At 49.7% G+C, this 19,425-nt stretch overlaps 1 long non-coding RNA gene and 1 pseudogene across 1 annotated transcript; one reads left to right on the forward strand and one right to left on the reverse strand.

The window, feature by feature from the left end:
• Positions 1-282: 282 nt before the first annotated feature.
• Positions 283-4,288, reverse strand: LOC132362745 (dipeptidase 2-like; annotated as a pseudogene).
• A 9,635-nt stretch (positions 4,289-13,923) lies between these two features.
• On the forward strand, positions 13,924-18,286 carry LOC132362758 (uncharacterized). Its single transcript, XR_009502479.1, has 2 exons — positions 13,924-14,321; positions 14,909-18,286. It is a non-coding gene; the product is annotated as an uncharacterized LOC132362758 (long non-coding RNA).
• Positions 18,287-19,425: the final 1,139 nt, after the last annotated feature.

Below are 19,425 nucleotides of genomic sequence, written 5' to 3' on the forward strand. Positions count from 1 at the left end.
AAAGATGAGCTCGCCACGGAATTGGCGAACTGTGTGGAAGGGGCGGGATCTGTAGAGCTCAGCAGCGGCGAGCTCCTGTCATGGCTTGGCCAGTTCGGGTCTCCCCCTGTCACTTATGAGGGTGCGGCGATGTTTTCCCAGATGTGGTCCCCGTGTACAAAACAAAGAATCGCTTTGCACAAAGCCAGAAGGGATACATTGAAAGAATTATCAGAAGAGAATAATACATAGGAAATGTTTGTGCTCGCATGCAAGGAAACTTTGGGGGGTATCTGTGGCTGCCAAAGTGACATCTGGCAGGATTAACTGGATCACCAGAGCCAAACAATGAGGACTGGGAAGGCAGCAATAACTGTGAGGCCTGGGCCCATGTGGGGGCAAGATTTTGAGAATGACCACTTAGGTGACAAAATGGGATTCCCACGAACCGCAGCTCTGGTTAGTTTCTGGTCTGGAGCCAGATCCTCTCTCTGATGCAGACGTGGGAGGACGGAGCGGCAAGAGCTGCCCAGCTGCTCATCTGGGAAGTCATCCTCCAAGGGACTCTGTCCCTCGTTCTCCTCCCGTACCTGGAGGCGGCAGTCAGCGGGCAGCACCTCTCACAGCACCCCCACGTACACCTGCTCAGACCACCTGCTCAGAGCTACTCTTTTGCCCAGCCCAGCATACCTGTTCCACCTGTCTGAAGACCCGCCGCACGTTTCCTCGAAGCACACCCCAGAGCTCTTCGTCACTCCAGCCACGCCTCAGCAACTCCTCTATCAGTACCGGGTATATGGACACGTCCTCCAGCCCCTGTGGGAACCTGTGTGGCCGCCAGCCAGCCAGCTATTGGGCCTCAGACCTGTTCCCTGGTCCTGAGTCAGAACCAGAGCCCTATGTGTCCAGGGTCCACTGAACCCCAGCCCTGGTCAGATATGGAAAATGGAGACTTGGAGAGAGTAAATGATTCACTCCTGCTCTTCATCCTTCAAAGGAAGGCCCCAAGAGCGCCTCGACTATTCGTCAAAACTCATTGAATTGTACTGTTAAGATCTATGCCTTTCACTGAATGCAATTTTTGCCTCCATTTATAAAGAGAAGAAAAGCTTTTTAAGAACTGGGTTGACCCCCCTGCATGCACAGACCCAGCTGCAGGCAGAGACGATGGTCAGCCCAGCCCAGACCTTGCGAAGAGTCTGCTCAGAGGCCGTGGGTCTGCTGGCACTGCATGGGCGCAGATGCTGGGCAGATGAGCTCTGTGTGGTGTTTTAGACAAATATGATGACCTAGAGTAGGGCCAAGCAGACAGGAGAGCCCAGGAAGCAGACCCTGGGAGAGGGGAGATACCAGTTGGGCCAGCACACCTGAGGCTATGGTCAAGGCCATGAGGACCACAGTGTGGTGGGCACGGTGGCTGTGAAAGCCCCACTGCTGCCCAGCCAGCCCGAGACAAGCCATGGGGAAGCACTCACCGGCCAGCCCCGTCATAATCTCCGCCAATCCCGATGAACTTGCATCCAGTGACTGCCCTGATGTGGTCGAAGTGATCTGAAGAATGGGAAGTCAGCAGTGTGGGGCTTCCAGGGCAGGGGTGGGGGTGATGACTGGCCTCTGTTGATTCCCCTTTTTGCAGCCTGTAGGCCAAACAGTCCAGTTCCTTCGTGGCCTGGCACCGAGAGTACCAACTCGAGGGCCCTGAGGTTTGATCTGAAGTGATCCCAGCTGGCTCTAGACTGGACTTCAGATTTGGAGTGGACCCCAGAGCCCCCTGTTTGGGCCATTTCCCACCCACGATTCACCCTGCCTCCCAGTCTCCTTGAGAACCTGTGGGGGCTCCTTTCCCCGGGTGTGGAGGATGAGAGAGGAACAAGAGTACAACTGATGAAGACCCCAGAGACCTAAGGAGCTGTCCAGTCCCTTGGCCAGAGGTAGGGGCAGTGCGCTTTAGGAGCCCCTGCAGAGGCACAGATGGGCAGCACCCGGGCTCTGTGTCTGACAGCCTCCCTGCTACCCATCAGTACCGCAGTTTTGATTCCGTGGCTCCAGTTCCACATGGCACCAAGGTGCTGTGTACCGTCCGTTATTGGGTTTTTGGGAGCTGTACCTATTGCCAACAGGTGGGTCAAGCCACTGGGGCTCTTCTGAAGTCCTCCCCAAGTTTGGACCCAGCTTCAGCTCCAAATCAGAGTTTTCAGAGAGCCCAGGGTGAGGCTCACCTGCCACAGTAGGCACGTTGGCTAACGGGTTGCACTGCAGCACCCGCACGGACAAGGGCACCATCGCGATGCCACCGTTCTTCTTCTGCAGGGGCGGGCCGGTGGACAGTCAGCTTGGCCCCCAGCACAGCCAGCTGCCTGTTCACTCTCTCGGCCCCTGTGAGGAAGGTGTTGAGGTCAGAGTCGTCTCCTCTCTGGGTTTGTGTGAATGGAGGAGCCGCAGCCCTGGTCTGGGTGGTGTCTTGGCCCTGGGTTTCCGGGTGTGGTGGAGTATCTTACCACCTAGACCCCCACCTAGGGCTCAGGAGTTCAGGGGCTGTGGACCGTGGGTTTTGGGGGCAGAAGATATTTAACCTGGGGTTTGAGGAAATTGAGGGAGAAGAGGCTCGGGTTCAAGGGCTCCCGGTTTGAACCTCTTGCTTTAGGTTTGAGGGCCAGGGCAGTCTCTCACCAGAAGCTGCAGGATATCATCAGGATCATTCCGAGTGTTCTTGCACACACCCCGGGCAGCTGAGTGGGAGAAGATGACAGGTGCCTGTGACACTTCTAGGGCTCGCCGTGCCACAGCATCGAGACATGGGACAAGTCCACCATCATGCCCAGGCGGTTCATTTCTGCCACCACCTTCTGCAGGGACAGGATGGGGAGAGGGCATCAGGGCTGCATTTACCTTGTGTGCATTTATCTGGAGGGAACAGGCGGGGCTGTACATTCATGTGGGGCAGGGTATGGAACCCGGGTCCTTACCTCGCCCAAGCCGGTCAGCCGACTGACATTGCTGTAGAAGGGGTGGATCCCCTTTGCTGAGCTCTGTGCCCTGCAGGATGGCCAGGAGGCAGTCTGACTGGTGGCCATGACTTGGCTACAAGAGCCTAGAAAGAGGTTCTGTCGAACCGTCTACACCTGCAACTCCCTGGTGCAAGAGGAGGGACCCAAACTGGGCTGTGCCTGGCAGTAGGAGGGCCCTTCTGGGGATTCAGTCTTGTTCTGCGAACCTCCATTCCCCTCCCCACCCCAGGTTCAGGGCGGATCCCAGGGGTAAACTTGCTTTGGGCCCCAGCGTGATCTTGGGCAGATCCCTGCCTCACTGGGCCCTTACCATCTGCACTGCGCTCACCAGGGCGTGTTGCAGGTGTGGGTGAGTGTCACGTAGCGCACACCCAGCGCATAGAAGGTACGCAAGATGGAGAGGCTACTGTCCAGTGAGTGGCCGCCCTCCACACCAATGAGGCAAGCCAACTTCCGGGTATTGTTGCGAGCTGGGGGCAGGTAGGTCAGATGATCATTTTCAGAGGCAGGGGTAGCTTACTGAAGTCCCTAGCACCTACCACCACCAGTCTGTTTACCTTTTTTTTTTTTTTTTTTGGTCGTGCCGCGCAGCATGAGGGCTCTTAGTTCCCCCACCGGGGATCAAACCCGAGCCCCCTGCAGTGGAAGCGTAGAGTCTTAACGTCTGGACTACCAGGGAAGTCCCCCGTCTACCTTTAAGTGAGGTCACAAGCTCCAGCTCAGAATAGGAGGCACACATGAGGCGGATGAGGTCAATTTGATCCGGGGTGAGGCGCACAGCATCCCGTTCGTGGGTCTGGCATGGGACGTAGGCTGACCAGAACTGAGGGAAGGCCAGGGCTCGGTTCGGGCTTTGGAACTCCTTGGGCTTCTCATAGCCTCCTCAGCTGGCACAGCACTCACTGTGCCCAGAAGTCACATGGAACGCGTTGCTTTTTCTGTGGTACTTGGATGCCCGTCAGGTTGGCTCACTGTGACCCCTGTAGCCCCCAGCATCCATGGCATGGCACTTTCTAGGCCACTATGGTAACTTAGTTCCAGTGTGACTCACCTGTGGTCTCTGAGGCCCCCAAACTGCCCCACATTCCCCAGCAGCCATGGTGGCACCTTGTGTGGCCCTTTGGTACCTGGGCACCCACGAGACCGTCTTTCAGCCTGTCCAAGCTGGTCTGGCCATGGCTGAAATTGCACAGATTAACATCCTGGAGCCCATTGTGGTAAAACTGCCTCAGGACCCAGGGGCATGTCGTTGTGGCTGGAGGGAGGTCAAGGCAAATGGGTGGGCTCCTTAGGTCTTGGGATCAGGCAGGACACATTGCCTGGCCTGGGCCAGCCGGGGGGTCCCCCACCTCACACTGTCACACAGACTATACTAGGAGCAGCTGAGGCCTGGGCTGAGGGGTTCCCACCAGGGAGGGGATGACAGAGAAGGGGAAGGGCATCCATAGATGATGGAGAGGACATCCAGGGGTGGTGTGAGGGAGCCTCCCCACTAGCTCTGCATGCTCCGGACCTCCTCCCCTGCCCAGGGCCAGGCTAGGCCCCCACCGGCCCCCACCAGCCCGCACACACTGCAGCCCCCCGTCCACAAGCGGGAAGTCCCGCCTCAGGGCCCGCGTGCGCTCCCGCGGACTCGGGGTGCTGGAGGTGCCCGGCGTGGTCTGGACGCGGGTTCCGGCCGCAGCAGCAGACGCAGCAGACACAGCAGAGGCCGCTGGCTGAGTGCGCGGGGACCTTCGAGGCCCCCGGGCCGCAAGCTGCGCAGGGCCAGGCGGGTGGGCAGAGGCGGGTGTGGGAGGGGCGGGCGATGGGGTTGTGCCCGTCCACACAGGCCACCCAGCGGCGCGGCCTCGCGAGGGGGGCGGGGTGAGGGAGGGGATACAGAGTCACAGGGTCCTGCGAGCCGTGTGCGGAGAGCCGCGATCCGCGAAGCCCGGCAGCCCCGGGGCGGCACTGCCCTCCCGCCCCCTGCTCCGAGGCAGCTCCCGCGGGCTAAGCTGGCCTCTGCTGAGAGCCCACTCGCCTCCCGTCGCGGCTTCCCTCCGCCCCTGCGCCTCTTCCCACTCCCACTGCTCCGAGGGGGCGCCCTAGGCTGCTCTCCCCCGCCTCTAACCTTCCTGGCCAAGCTGGGCCGCTTCTCTCAGAGGGCCACCTTCAGCCCGAGGCCTCCCGGGAGCACACCGCGTCCCCATCTGCCTGCAGCCGGCCCCGCCCACTCCGAGGGCTGCGTGCCAGTGTCTCTGCGGCCACAGGTGCTCTGGGCTCCCGGTTTCCCGGTACGGGGCCATGTGGGCTGGTGTGGGGGAAGAGAGAGTTTCTGGAAATGGGGGGGGAACCTTGTGAGCTCTGGATTCAGGAAGGGGCCCTCTGCCCCCGACCTTCTCTCTCCACCTACTTGACTCCCCAACCTGCATGACCATTCTCTGGGGACTTCAACCAGCACCCGGGAACTCTCAGGAACCCCCCCCCCCACACACACACACTTCTGGCAGCCAGCCTCAGGAAAGAGCGCCCTCAGGAGCTGCTACACCTCCCCAGGGCCTGAAGAGAGGGACTTTTGGGATGTGAACTGAACACCTTCTGGGGAGAGTCAACGACCCTTTTCCTCAACAGAGCAGGAACCCAGTCAGTAGGCTATTTGAGTGGAAGGAAATGAAGTCATTTCCATGGCAGCAGAGCCCCCATCGCAGCAACCTTCCTCCCAGGGCTGCTGGCCGACCTTCTGTCCAGGATCCCTCCTACCTCAGCATGGAAGGCCTGGCCTTGTGAAGAAGTATAGGTTCTGAGAAAAGACCTGGCACCTGGGTTCTGCTGCTACACTTGCCTTATCTCGAGGCCCTTGTGACTCTAGCTTTCCCAGAAACCTCAAGGGCTAAGTGCCTGTGCTTGCTCAGAGGCCGCACGCCACTCCCCATTTCCAGCCTCAGGCCCTCCCCCTAGCTGCCTCCTCTGGGGACCCCCTCCCTCCAACACACACACACACACACACACACACACACACACACACACACACACAGAGGGGATGTGCCTTCTCACAGAAGCTCAACCACTGAGATGCTTTAGGGACTGTGCCCAAACTCCTTCATCCCCAGCCTCTCCAGTTTTTGCTCTGATCCCTGGCACCCCCTGGAGCTGTTCCACCTTTGGAACCTTTCCTGGGTAGCAGGAGTGCCTAGCACAGGGGTAGTGACCTAAGTGTGAGCACTGGCGACCCTAGAAGTCTGTTACAGAAAAACATTGAGCAGTAAGGGACCCCCCTGGGGACAGAAAGGGCTGGGAATAAAGGAGCATGTGAACCTCGGGGCAGGGTGCGTGCTGCTTGACTCTCCATCCTGTTCTTGCTTCAGGGAGCAGGTCTTCCTGGGTCTCTCTATCCTGCCTCCTGAGACCCCAGGCAGGAGGCTCTTTGGGAAGCCACAGATTGCTGCTTTCAGTTTCAAAAAACCCAGCTCCCCCCTGGTTTGTGGTGGTGGCCGCTGACACTGGCTCAGAGCAGGAGCCCATGTGGTAGCCTGCTAAGGCTTCTCTGCACCCTGTCTCTGCTCCTGCATTCTTCTCGGCTCGCAGAGTGCAGACTTTTCTGTCTTCAGCTGGCAAAGGGGCCCCTGAGGATTGAGCAGAGGAACGTCACGTTTTCTTCCAGGCCAGCTTCAGCCCTGGGATGTTCAGGGCAGACTGTCATTTCAAACCTCAGTTTCTGAGGCTCCTTGCTTTTGGCCATTTAGTGTGGCAGGAGGCTCCTGGCTGAGGAAGGCTCAAACAGAACGACGCAGGTTGTGATCTGTGGCAGTGGGCAGTGGGGGGACGGGGTGGGTCACTGCAGGAAGAGGCATTCGCTGCCTTAGGCAGTTAAACCATTGCCCTCTCTTCAGAGTGCCTCAGCCAGCAAGATGCTGTGGGGTCTACCTCCTGGCACCATGCTCCAATCGCCGGATTTTGGGTCTGGGGCAACCCAGGTCTTCGTCTGACTCTTCCGGAGCGCGCTTTCTCTTGGGAGCATGTCTAGGGACTGGCTTCTCTGCTTCCACCTTTGCTGGCGTGGCCAAAGGAACTGCTGCTGCAAAGAAAATCAGAACTGATCAGTCACTTCTGCTGTACACAGTCTCCTGCCAGAATTTCCCTCTCTCATGTCTCTCCCAGTTTCTGGCTGAAGACCTTTAATCGACTTGACATCCAAAACACAGCCTTGGCCCATCACCTCTATGAGTCCCTAGAGAAGGGACACTGGCTGCAAAAGCAATTCCTAGAGCCTATGGCTGCAGCACATGAGGAAGTCTCTTCACCGTTTCCAGGGTAAACAGTAGAACCCGAAAGTCATTGCAACCATGAGCCTCTCCATCTCTCCCTTCCACAACAGAGAAAACATTTCTTGCAGTCTGTCACTTCTGAGGCTTTAATGGAAATGTCTTTCAAGTTTTGGAAAAAAATAATCTAATATAAATTGGTGAAGAACCCCTCCCACCTTGGCAACCCCTCTTGGGCCCCATTTATACTGCCTGTTTCCACCACACTGAACTCTAGCCCTCTGATACTTTTATGTAGATTAGAACAAGGCCGAATACTGAGGCAGAGTGATCAGGAGACTGAGAACCGCGTTCTGGGTACCAAGTCTAGGCTCACACCAACCCAGCCTCCTGGGACACCATCTCCTCAGCCCTCCAGTCTCATTAGCACTTCGACAGCCCTCTTGGTTCTTCCGGTCTTCCCATCAATATGGCACCACCCTCTCCCCTAGAAGTAAAAATCATTATAATTCTCCCTCTCTCCACCGTGAAAGGATGAGATAAAGGCTCAGCAGCAGCCCCCGTGAAACACATGGTCACCACTGTGAAGAGGTGTTACTAAGACGATTTGGTCCGACTCCGAGAAGGAAAGAGACAACTCTGCCCTAAGGCTGATCAGGCCCACAGGAGGGAACCACACTGGGGGCAGCCTTTGAGAGAGTGGCAATGCGAGAGAACCTTCTTTAGGAGGGGACTCCCTGTTGCCGACCTTGAGCAAGTAAGGATGGGACATTGGTTTACTGGGGCTGTTGCAGAGGGGATGTGCCCAGAGGTTGGGCCACCCTGCTTGAGAATCAAAGCACCTTCTAGTCCGAAGCTGCTTGAATGCTCCAATCGCCGGATTTTGGGTCTGGGGCAACCCAGGTCTTCGTCTGACTCTTCCAGAGCGCGCTTTCTCTTGGGAGCACGTCTGGGGACTGGCTTCTCTGCTTCCACCGTTGCTGGCGTGGCCAAAGGAACATCCCCGTAGGCCCGGTAGCCACCAACCAGGCAGTATGTCTCCCCATGCCAGCCCAACTGCGTTTCTCCACACCCTCGGTAGGGGACATGGTACTGACCAGGGGTAGGAGGAGAAACGGGAGCCACTGCTGCTGCAAAGAAAATCAGAACTGATCAGTCACTTCTGCTGTACACAGTCTCCTGCCAGAATTTCCCTCTCTCATGTCTCTCCCAGTTTCTGGCTGAAGACCTTTAATCGACTTGACATCCAAAACACAGCCTTGGCCCATCACCTCTATGAGTCCCTAGGGAAGGGACACTGGCTGCAAAAGCAATTCCTAGAGCCTACGGCTGCAGCACATGAGGAAGTCTCTTCACCGTTTCCAGGGAAAACAGTAGAACCCGAAAGTCATTGCAATCATGAGCCTCTCCATCTCTCCCTTCCACAACAGAGAAAACATTTCTTGCAGTCTGTCACTTCTGAGGCTTTAATGGAAATGTCTTTCAAGTTTTGGAAAAAAATAATCTAATATAAATTGGTGAAGAACCCCTCCCACCTTGGCAACCCCTCTTGGGCCCCATTTATACTGCCTGTTTCCACCACACTGAACTCTAGCCCTCTGATACTTTTATGTAGATTAGAACAAGGCCGAATACTGAGGCAGAGTGATCAGGAGACTGAGAACCGCGTTCTGGGTACCAAGTCTAGGCTCACATCAACCCAGCCTCCTGGGACACCATCTCCTCAGCCCCCCAGTCTCATTAGCACTTCAACATCCCTCTTGGTGCTTCCAGTCTTCCCATCAATATGGCACCACCCTCTCCCCTAGTACTCAGCAGCTCAGGATGGGATGTGTCTGAGGGCACCGATATAGATGTCTCCATGACAGCACAGAGGTGCCTGGGTTTGAAGGTGTGTTTCAGGAGTGGCCCTCTTCCTCAAACTGCTCCATTTACCATTTGCCAACAAAAATGCACTTGTCTTTTGCTAAGAGGCCAATCAGGAAAGGGTCTGAATGGAAGCATCCTGTAGCCCAAAGGGGAAGCTACATTTATAAAGATCAGGACCATCCTGCACACTTGTCCAGGGATGACCTTTCACTTGTCCTCAGCAGTGAGCACTGTGGGTCCCTGAAGGTGTCCCAGGTCACTGGTATTACTTACAGCTGGCAACGCGCTCAGGTATACGTAGTGGGCAAACCCCACAGGAACATGAGGCAGCCAGGTGAGATTGTGTGTACACCATGCCTCCGGGCGGTCTCGGTGTACCTGCCGCACTGCCCACCCATGGAACAGAGCACAGGTCTGAGTTAATATAGACGATCCAGTCACACATTCTCACTCAGACAACCAAAGAGATCGGTATCTGGTGGAGAACTGTCAGGGAAGTTTCTCTGAGGGCAGCACGTTGGCAGTTACGCGGCCATGGAAACTGTTAGAAGGCCGGCCGGTGAGGTCATCACTACCCAGTGAGGTCATGATAAGGAACGTGTGACTTGGGGGTCAGGCTTCAGGAGGAGGGGCAGTTTTGTGGAGGAGATCAGGGGGGAGGCAGAGGTACTCTACCTGGCCCCTCACACCTGGGCCTCCCCACCCATGCCCTAGTCTAGCAGACACCCCACGTGGGGCGTGCCGGTGGGCTGGCACAGCCCCAGGGGCCCCAGGAGGGCAAGAGAGACCCACTTTCTGAGATTGCCAGTGACACACCCATAGTCCGGATATTATCCGTAACGATTACTAAGGTGGTTTATCTCCCTCCACTTTTACTAAGAAAAGGAGTAATTGAAGACTCTAAGTCATTTTTACTGAGGTTCTTTGTTTTTTTTTTTCCTTCAAAATACTAAATGTAAAGTCTGCAGGGCGTATATAGGTGTTCAACTTTTTTCCAGATTTTATGTTTTTGGTGTTTTGTAAAAAATTTTTATTATTTATTTATTATGTTTATTTTTGGCTGTGTTGGGTCTTCGTTTCTGTGTGAGGGCTTTCTCCAGTTGCGGCGAGTGGGGGCCACTCTTCATCGCGGTGCGCGGGCCTGTCACTATCGCGGCCTCTCTTGTTGCGGAGCAGAGGCTCCAGACGCTCAGGCTCAGTAGTTGTGGCTCACGGGCCCAGTTGCTCCGCGGCATGTGGGATCTTCCCAGACCAGGGCTCGAACCCGTGTCCCCTGCATTGGCAGGCAGATTCTCAACCACTGCACCACCAGGGAAGCCCCTTTACTGAGGTTCTTAATACCTTCCTCACAAGGGTGGACAAAACTCTCAGCTTTTTGTATTGAGTGCAGATGTCTCTATTCTTGCCCATTTCAGAGTCCTCCTCACACAAAATCTAGGTTTTGTCGATCTTTAGTACCCTGTCTCTCATCTTATCTCAGATTATTCTGTGGTAAGATGGTGCAAACTATGTATTTACTAACTGGAGAGAATTCAAGTCCCCGGAGCTGTTGTAGCTCAAAATTCTGTTTTTTGTTTTTTTGTTTTTTTTTTTCAAAATTCTGTTTTAAGTGGAGTCATTTTCTGTGCTTTCCTTTCATGCTGTCTGCAAAATGCCTGTTTCTGTCCTCCTTGAGATCCAGGTTTACAGCGCTCTCCTTTTTCTCATTCTGGGGTCTCTATGTTTGTGGCATCTCTGAGGGCCCATGTTCTGTTGAGGCTGAATTTGATACCTGGTGGGGGGGGCGGGGAAAGCAACTTCCAGATGGGTCAGCCTAGAAAAGGATCCCCCATTGTGTAGAAATTTAAAAACAGGCAAAATACCTGTCCTATCAGACACTATGATTTGCCCCCTCTGTCTGACGCAGCCCAGAGCTTCGTCATTTAATTCACACCTATCTACTGTGAAGGCCCAGCCAACAAGATCATTTTGGAGCCCTGAGTGGGTGCCCAGAATGGATGGGAGAGCTGAGGTAACCAGAACTCTGCCTTTTTTATGGACAGGTGTTAGGGCATCTTCTTTTCAAAGTGACACATTCCCAACCCATCCAACTCACGTAGAGGAACAAAACCACTGTCACCAGCCAAAGGGAGAAAAACATGGGGCTGCAGAGGAGAGGGATCTTGTGGGGACTCTTGTATTATTCATCCACGTGCAAGTATGAGCTCCAGATTTGATAAGACATGCAGTCTGATCAAAAGTCATGCAATTAATGATTTCTTTCAAAAATCAAAGAACTCTTTGATTCTTCATTTTAATGTAACTTTGACCTCTTTTCTTTCCATGTCATAAAAGAGGCCTTGACTAAGCTAAACATGCTCTCTCTCCGTGCCTGCAATGTATCAGAAAGCATCGTCAGTTACTTTCACAGGCAGTGGAGAACTCCTTAATTTTTCTCTGACGACAAGAGCTCCCTTTGAGCCTGGGCCAGAGGTGAGCAAGATTCTGATTCTGGAAAGATGTAGAAAAATGAAGTTCCTTTTGCCAGAGGTTCTGGGTGAGCATTGTTGATGTATGACTGTTAGCAGTCTTACCCTCCTTCCACCTATTCTTCCTTTTCTGCATGGTGGACTGTCCTTTAGTTTTGGGGGTACAGTATTGGGGGAAAAAAGGAAGGGGAGGCTAGAGGTAAGTAGGCTAGTGGCGGGGATTTTGTGCACGAATATTTGAAGAAGGAAGTGTGGGAGCAAGTGCTGTGGTAAGACGGGAAAGGGAGAATTTAAAAAAAAAAAATCTGTGATCCATAAATCCCCTTCAAAGACTCTAAGCAAAGTACTTAAATTATTTCACAATTACTTTTTGGTTACTACTCTGCAGTATAAAAAACAATAAGTTCACTTTTTATCGTATCCCTATGTCATTAGCATCATTTTAAAGACGTGTCTTAACGGCTGTATCGTGTACCATCCTTTATTTAACCAGCTCCCTTTTTTGGACAGTTAATTCAGTTATTTTGTTGTTTATAAATAAATAAATATATATATATATATATATATATATATATATATATATATATATATATATATATATGATGGATATTTTTGTTTGTAATTCTGATTATGTCATTTTGTCAGTCAGGATAACTGATGGTAGCTGTACTAACAAACAACCTAAAATCTCAGTGGCTTAGCAGGTGTTGACTGAAAAAAATGCACAACTAAAAGTTGAGAATCATCTTTTTTTTGGTGGACTTGCTGAGGACTTAAGCCCGGGAGGCAGTGTCAGATCGCTCTGAGAGATTGCACTGAAGAGGGAAGGGAGGAACCAGGACATATAGGAGTTTTGCAAAAACAAAACAAAACAAAACATTAAACCCCCAAACAACCAGGTAGTCGGAACATCAAAAGATTACTGTTAATTAAAGAAAAACCAGACATCTCAAGTCAATGAATTTAGCATTTTTCTATGTACGGGAAGAGGCAGGAGTCTGGGCTCATTGGAATCCTTCCTTTGATGTGCATTTGAACTATCTAGAGCCAGCATCCTGCTTTTCTCCATCCTGAATCCCCTCCGGGTGCACCATCGGGGATGGCTGCCATGGTTGATGATGGCTTGATGGCTGCAACACTCTGTTGACTGATAGGGCAGGCGACATTCTTCATCCATACAGGTTCAAGTCTTCTTTCTTGCTCGATTTACTGGCTAGGGTTGGAGTGGGAGACTCTGTTCTTTGCAGATGTGAGGGACTCAGGGTCCTTCAACATTGTGGCGTCACCTTCCTCAGGTCCTCAGAGCCCCGGCGCTGGAAGAAGGGAGCTTGGAGAAGGCACGCACGCTCTTGGCCTCTTCTGCCCGGAGAGGACAGAGCCACTTCTGCGCATGGTCCACTGGTCAGGGCTCGTCCCAGGGCCCCACCCAGAGGCAAGGGGGCTGTCGAAGGGAATCTGGATGCAGCAAAGAGAAAGGGCCAATGGGTATTGATTACCAACTAGCCAAGGTCCTACCTACCTACCAATTCACTGTCAGATCTTTAGAATACAAAGGGTTACATTCCTGCAATCCTCCTCTAATTCGAGACAATTCTCCATTCATATTCTCTTTTGCTTAGAGCAACCTTGAGCTGGGTCTTCCCAGGCTCTTCTTTCTACCCCTACAGGCTGTGGTCTCCTCGGAAGCTTTGGTGGGATGCAGGCAGCATCTGGGAGAAGGCGCCTCGGAACTCACGTGCCCGCGTTGCCCAGGACCCCAATTCCTTCCACCTCTCGGATGCTGCTTTCTTTTCCCAGGGACAGAGCCAAGCTGTAATTGACTCCTTGGGTATTTCAAAGTCCCTGATCCCAAGACTGAAGGATGACTGCCTGCTGTTGTGAAAGGTTACCAAATTATCAGGACCTCTGATTGGGAGGGACAGTGGGAAGAGGGGAGGTGGTGTCAGGGGAAAGGCACTGACATTTTAAACTCAGCTGGCGACTCCAGCCCTTGGTAATGGCTTTAGTAACTTCACAGCTGATCCCTGTGATTGAGCATCAGGACCATTGAATGCTAATTGGATTGAAAAGCTTCCCCCTCATGTGCTAAAACTCTCAGGCAGTAAAAGGCTTCTGACCATGTCTGGAGTTGCGTGCTGGGGACAATGTGGTGGGTTGCCTCTGTCTACGCTTAACTGCTGTTCGTCTTCCCGGCTTGACGGGGTAGGGTTGCTGTACATACACAGACTTTAAAATTATTTTTAAATTATTTTTTTAAACTGAAGAATGGTTGATTTACATTGTTGGTGGTTTCCGGTGTACAGCAAAGTGATTCAGTTACGCATACACACATACATACGTATACATACATACATATATATATATTCTTTTCCAGATTCTTTTTCATTATCGTTTATTGCAAGATATTGAGTAATATTGAGCACAGTAATACTGTGCTCTACAGTAGGACCCTGTTGTTCATCTATTTTACATATATCATATATCTGTGTGTCTCTGTTAATCCCACACTCCTAATTTATCCCTCCCCTCACCCTTTCCCCTTCGGTAACCGAAATTTTGTTTTCTGTGTCTGTGGGTCTATTTCTCAAACAGACTTTTTTTTTCTTTTTTTTTTTTTTAAGCAGATTGCACCTTGCTGTGTCTGGATCAATACTCTGGAGTAAGCTGTTTGCCCTCAAAACTGCTGGGGCCGCAGCCATGGAGCTGCAGGATCCCAACGGGGTCCTGACGTCCATCTGCTCTGTTTTTTTCAGGTGCGCTGAATCGACAGTCCTGAGTTTTGAAGTTTTCCTGGAGGGGACGTGAGGGGATTTCTCCAGGATCGATGGAACTCCTTTTGTGGTGCTTCAGTGCTTCCACCATGAAGCGCTCATTTCCCTATGCACGTCCCCCCGCCCCACCCCACTGTTTCCTTTACTCTCTCTCCTCCCACTCCCAATTCCCAGAAGAAGATCTAGGAATCAGGTCCAAACATAAGATCTTTGGAGAATCCTTGCGTGTGTTTTTTTAAATTTTTATTGGAGTACAGTTGATTTACAATGTTGTGTTAGTTCCGGGTGTACAGCAAAGTGAAGCAGTTATACATATACATATAATCCACTCTTTTTTAGACTCTTTTCCCATACAGGTCATTACAGAGTACTGAGTAGAGTTCCCTGTGCTATACAGTAGGTCCTGATTAGTCATCTAGTTTATAGGTAGTGTTGTGTATATGTCAATCCCAATCTCCCAATTTATCCCTCTCCCCTCCCCACTTTCCCCCCCTGGTAACCATAAGTTTGTTTTCTACACCTGTGACTCTACTTCGAATCCTTGTGTTTTACTCTCGTCCTGAAACTAGATAAAGCCTAGTCATCAATCAACAGGTGAGGAAGTAGAGCCAGGCATTGGTTGAGTGTTGATGTTTCTGGTACAAGCTGACTCTCCGCTCATCATCCCACACCTTCATCAGCCATCATCATGCTGTCTGTCACCTCCTCTTCTCTGAAGAAGGCCCGGGCCATCTTTTGAAAATACAAAGTCCAGCATTGAGACCCTCCCAACTGAGAGAGCAGGAAGGGCCAGGGCTGCTGAGGTGTGCTCCCTGAACCCCACTCAGGGGATCTGTGTTGTTCCCACCTGGGTGTATTGTGTGGACCCCTAAAATTCCTCCAAACCTCTGCCTCTGCGCTTCCAGATTGCCCCTGAAAGAAATGAACAATAATCATAATACCCACCACGTACTGACCGCTGGTCTCTTGAGGGCTGCCTTGCCATTGGACAACATTTGTTGAGCTCCTACTGTTTGCCAGACAGCGGGTACATGCTTTATGTGTGTTTAGCCCTTCTGACAACACAGTGATTTAGGACCTGTTAATATGTCTATTTTGCTGAAATGGAAACTGAGGTTCAGAGTGGTTAAATAACAAGGAAAAGTCCATGTTTTTACCCCCTACACTAATATATATGTATATTTGTGTATATATATTCTATATATGTATATTTAACATGTATATGATGTTGACTGAAAAAAATGCACAACCTCAAAGTTGAGAAATATGTTTTATTGGGTGGGCAAAACTGAGGACTTAAGCCTGGGACACAGCCTCTCAGCTCTCTCTGAGGGACTGATCCAAAAAGGAGAGGGAGGAGCCATCAACTATAGGAGTTTTTGCAACAAAGACCAGGTAATCGGAACATGGAAAGATTCCTGTTAATTAAAGAAAACCAGACATCTCGAGTTAATGAATTTTTAGTGTTTTTCTGTGTATGGGAAGATGCAAAAGTCTGGGCTCACTGAAATCCTTCCTTTGATATGCACCTCAGCTATGTGGGCCAGTATCCTGTGCTTTCTCATCCTGAGTTCCCTCGGGGTGCACCATCAGGGGAGGCTGTGGCAGTTGACTGCTAGATGGTGGGCATCCTGTTTCCATCCTGAGTTTCCTCAGGGTTCACTCTTGGGGCGGCTATAATGTGATGGCTTGATGGCTGCAACATCCTTTGTTTACTGATATGGCAGGCAACATTTTTTCATTGACAATTATATATATACAATCGACACTGTTCGTGTTACATATATTATCTATTTTACGTGCTACGCGTTTTTTAGACTCTTTGCAAAAAACCTTGCAAGGTAGGTGTTATTCTTTACATTTTGTGAAAAAGAAATTAAAGCCTCTAACAGGCTGAGAAATTTGTCAGGTCACTACATCACGATTAACTAGTCAGTGAACAAGATTTTGAATCCAAGTAATCCTTTTGTGAAAACAAAACCCCCCCAAAAACAAAGAAACTATGTTCTTTCCATGCTCCAAAATATATTTTGGTCAAGTGACTTAAGAAACTCTCCCTTAAGCTTGTCTAAAGCAGAAAATAAGACAACAGTGCTTGACTGGAAATTATCAAAAGGCAGGATCAAGCAGGAATAATGAAAGGGAGCCTGAGGTTTCCGGGGATGAACCCACTGGCTAAATAGGCCCCTGGAAACAGAAACCCACTTTTTTTTTTTTTTTAATTCATTTGTATATTTGTTTATTGACTGTTTTCCTCCAATAGAATGTAATCTTTTTTTTTTTTTAACATCTTTATTGGAGTATAATTGCTTTACAATGGTGTTAGTTTCTGCTTTATAACAAAGTGAATCAGCTCTACATATACATATATCCCCATATCTCCTCCCTCTTGCTAGCTCATGATTTAGGACCCACGCACAGGAGAATTCAGGCTGCATTAATAGAAAAATATGACTTGCAGCCCTGGAGATGTGGCTTCAGAGGAAATGATGACTTAATGCTTGTGATCTGTAAGAATGTTGGTGTTTTGGGTCAAATAACCTATGCATTTTCTCAAGGGAGGTAGGTTTGGGGAAAAAAGGCAATAATTAAACTGAACATACCAACAAGGAAAAAATAATTTAACTGTTACGATGACTCATTTAGTTGGCAGCTTCAGGTAATGAGGTGCTCTGGATTAATTTTCCTGAGAGCAGAAACATATCCCTTTAAATGATGAAGCATGTTATCTTCATCAATCTTTGAAGAAAATATTTCCAAGGTACATTTTATATTCTCTTTTGTCAGTAGTATTCTTGACAATTTTTAGGACTAGAGACATAGTTTTGTTTTTGTTTTTAAAGAGTTTAAAGAACGATTTGATCTTTGAAAATCATGTTACATCGTTGGTCCCCAGTGTTTTCATCTACAGTATGTGAACTTTGGGTTAGATGATCATCAAGGTTCCTTCCATCTCTAATATTCTCTAAGTAAAGGGCTCTTGTGCACAATAAAATTTAAAACATAAGAATCATCGAGGGGGCTTGTTAAAAATGCAGATTCTTAGGTATCATTGTTGGAGGTTCTGATTCAGTTGGTTTGAGTGAGGCAAGAGAACCTGTATCATAAATGGGTGCATACCCATGGCCATTTTGATGACCTCATTTTGAGAAACTGATTCTCTTTCCAGCCTCAGATAACAGATGTCATAACCATTTTTGGCCACCAGGGTACCGTTGCTGCCCTGCCCTCAGTGGTGTGAAGTTGTAAGGGGCTGACCAGACCCAGAGGCCTGTGCTTTGATAGTTTGCTTCTGATCCCATCCTCAGTATTAACTGTCACTTAGTTAATGTAGCTGCTGAGGAAAACCAGATAATCGAGCTGCAAATTAGGTGCCCTGCATTTGTACCTATGAGTCATTAAGTTTTCATCTCAGGCTGGGTAGGGGCGAGGGGAGGACTTCCATTTTCTCCTGTAGTCTAAAGTGCATAAATGAGCCACGGCTATCTTAGACCCTGTTTGGAGGTCTCTTACTCTTCGTTCGTGTTCTTTCTCATCCTAAGAGTCAAGTTTCTGGAAGGGCGACATCAGGAGAAGTGGCAGATTTCTGTGTAAATATGTTAACATTTCATAGTGAGGTTTGGGGTCAGGGCTGTCCCTGACTTCTCTTTTAAATTTCTTTATTTTTTAAACAGTTGTATTGATGTATAATTCACATGCCATACAATTGACTCTTTTGAAGTATATGCAATTCAGTGGTTTTTAGTAAAATCTGTGAATTTATAGAGTTGTATGCACCTATCATGTAATCTAATTTTTGAACATTTCCATCACCCTCCAAAAGAAACCTTGTGCCTATTTGGAATCACTCTCATTCCCACCCCCAGACCCATTCAACCGATAATTTACTTCTTACCTCTATAGATTTGCCTTTTGTAGACATTTCATATAAATGGGCTCATACCGTATGTGGTCTCTTGTGTCTAGCTTCTTTTATCTAGCGTAATGTTTTTGAGGTTATGCAGTAGCATGTATCATATTGCCAAAGAATATTCTATAGTATGGATATACTACATTTTATTTATCCATCCACCAATTAATGGACATTTGGTTTGTTTCCACGTTTTCGCCGCTCTGGCTGATGTGTGCATGTAGTTTTAATTTCACTTGGGTGGTTACCTAGGGGTAATTACCTGGGTCATATGATGAATCAGTGTTTCAAAGTAGCAGTTTCGAATTTGACAATTCCACCAGCAATGCATGAGGGTTCCAGTTTCTCCGTATCCTTGCCAACGCTTGTTATTATTGGATACAAGTCCTTTATTGGATATATGATTTTCAAATATTTTTTCCTAGTTCATGGCACGTCTTTACTTTTTTAATGGTGTCTTTTGAAATGCATTATTTTTTATCTGAATGAAGCCCAGCTTATTTTTTTCTTTTATCAATATACTTTTTGGTGTCATAGCTAAGAAATCTTCGCCTGACCCAACATCAGTGTCTTGATGCTTACCTAAAATCTTGTAGGCTTTGTTCAATAGGAAGTGACCAGTGACACCTACTAGTTAGTGCCTTGTTTAAACAGATGAAAGATGAATATGCACGTTGTGGCCTGAACCTACTCTAATGAAAGCTTGCCGACAGTTTTCCTAAGGTCGTGAAGGTGCCGCAGCCAGACTGGACTCCTCCATCACCATGCCATGGCCTTCTGAGCATCTCTTCCTCATCTTAGTGCCTGCCAGCAGCAGAGGAAGGAGAACATAGGTCTTTCATGTACCTTTTTGTACTATGAGGTAGCACTGTGCCCTCCTTACTTTTTCAGAGCCTTAGGTAGAGGACCCTACCCTGAGGTGCCACAGCTGGAGGAACACAGCCCTTCTCTTTCTATAGGTTTTAGAGTGAGATATCGGGACAGTAGCTCAGTCTCAGGCAACAAAAAAAAAACAAACAACAAACCACCCCACTACCTTGACTAATATAGTGGCCCATATAAATAAAAGGGATGAACCCAAGTTCACCCAGGTAGAAAGTAGTACAATGAGAACTGGAACTTAAGGCCTCATGACTCATTCAGCTGTGAACACTGACCCAGAACTGGGGTCCGCAA

This window comes from Balaenoptera ricei, chromosome 3, assembly GCF_028023285.1.
Source record: "Balaenoptera ricei isolate mBalRic1 chromosome 3, mBalRic1.hap2, whole genome shotgun sequence".
Taxonomy (NCBI): Eukaryota; Metazoa; Chordata; class Mammalia; order Artiodactyla; family Balaenopteridae; genus Balaenoptera; species Balaenoptera ricei.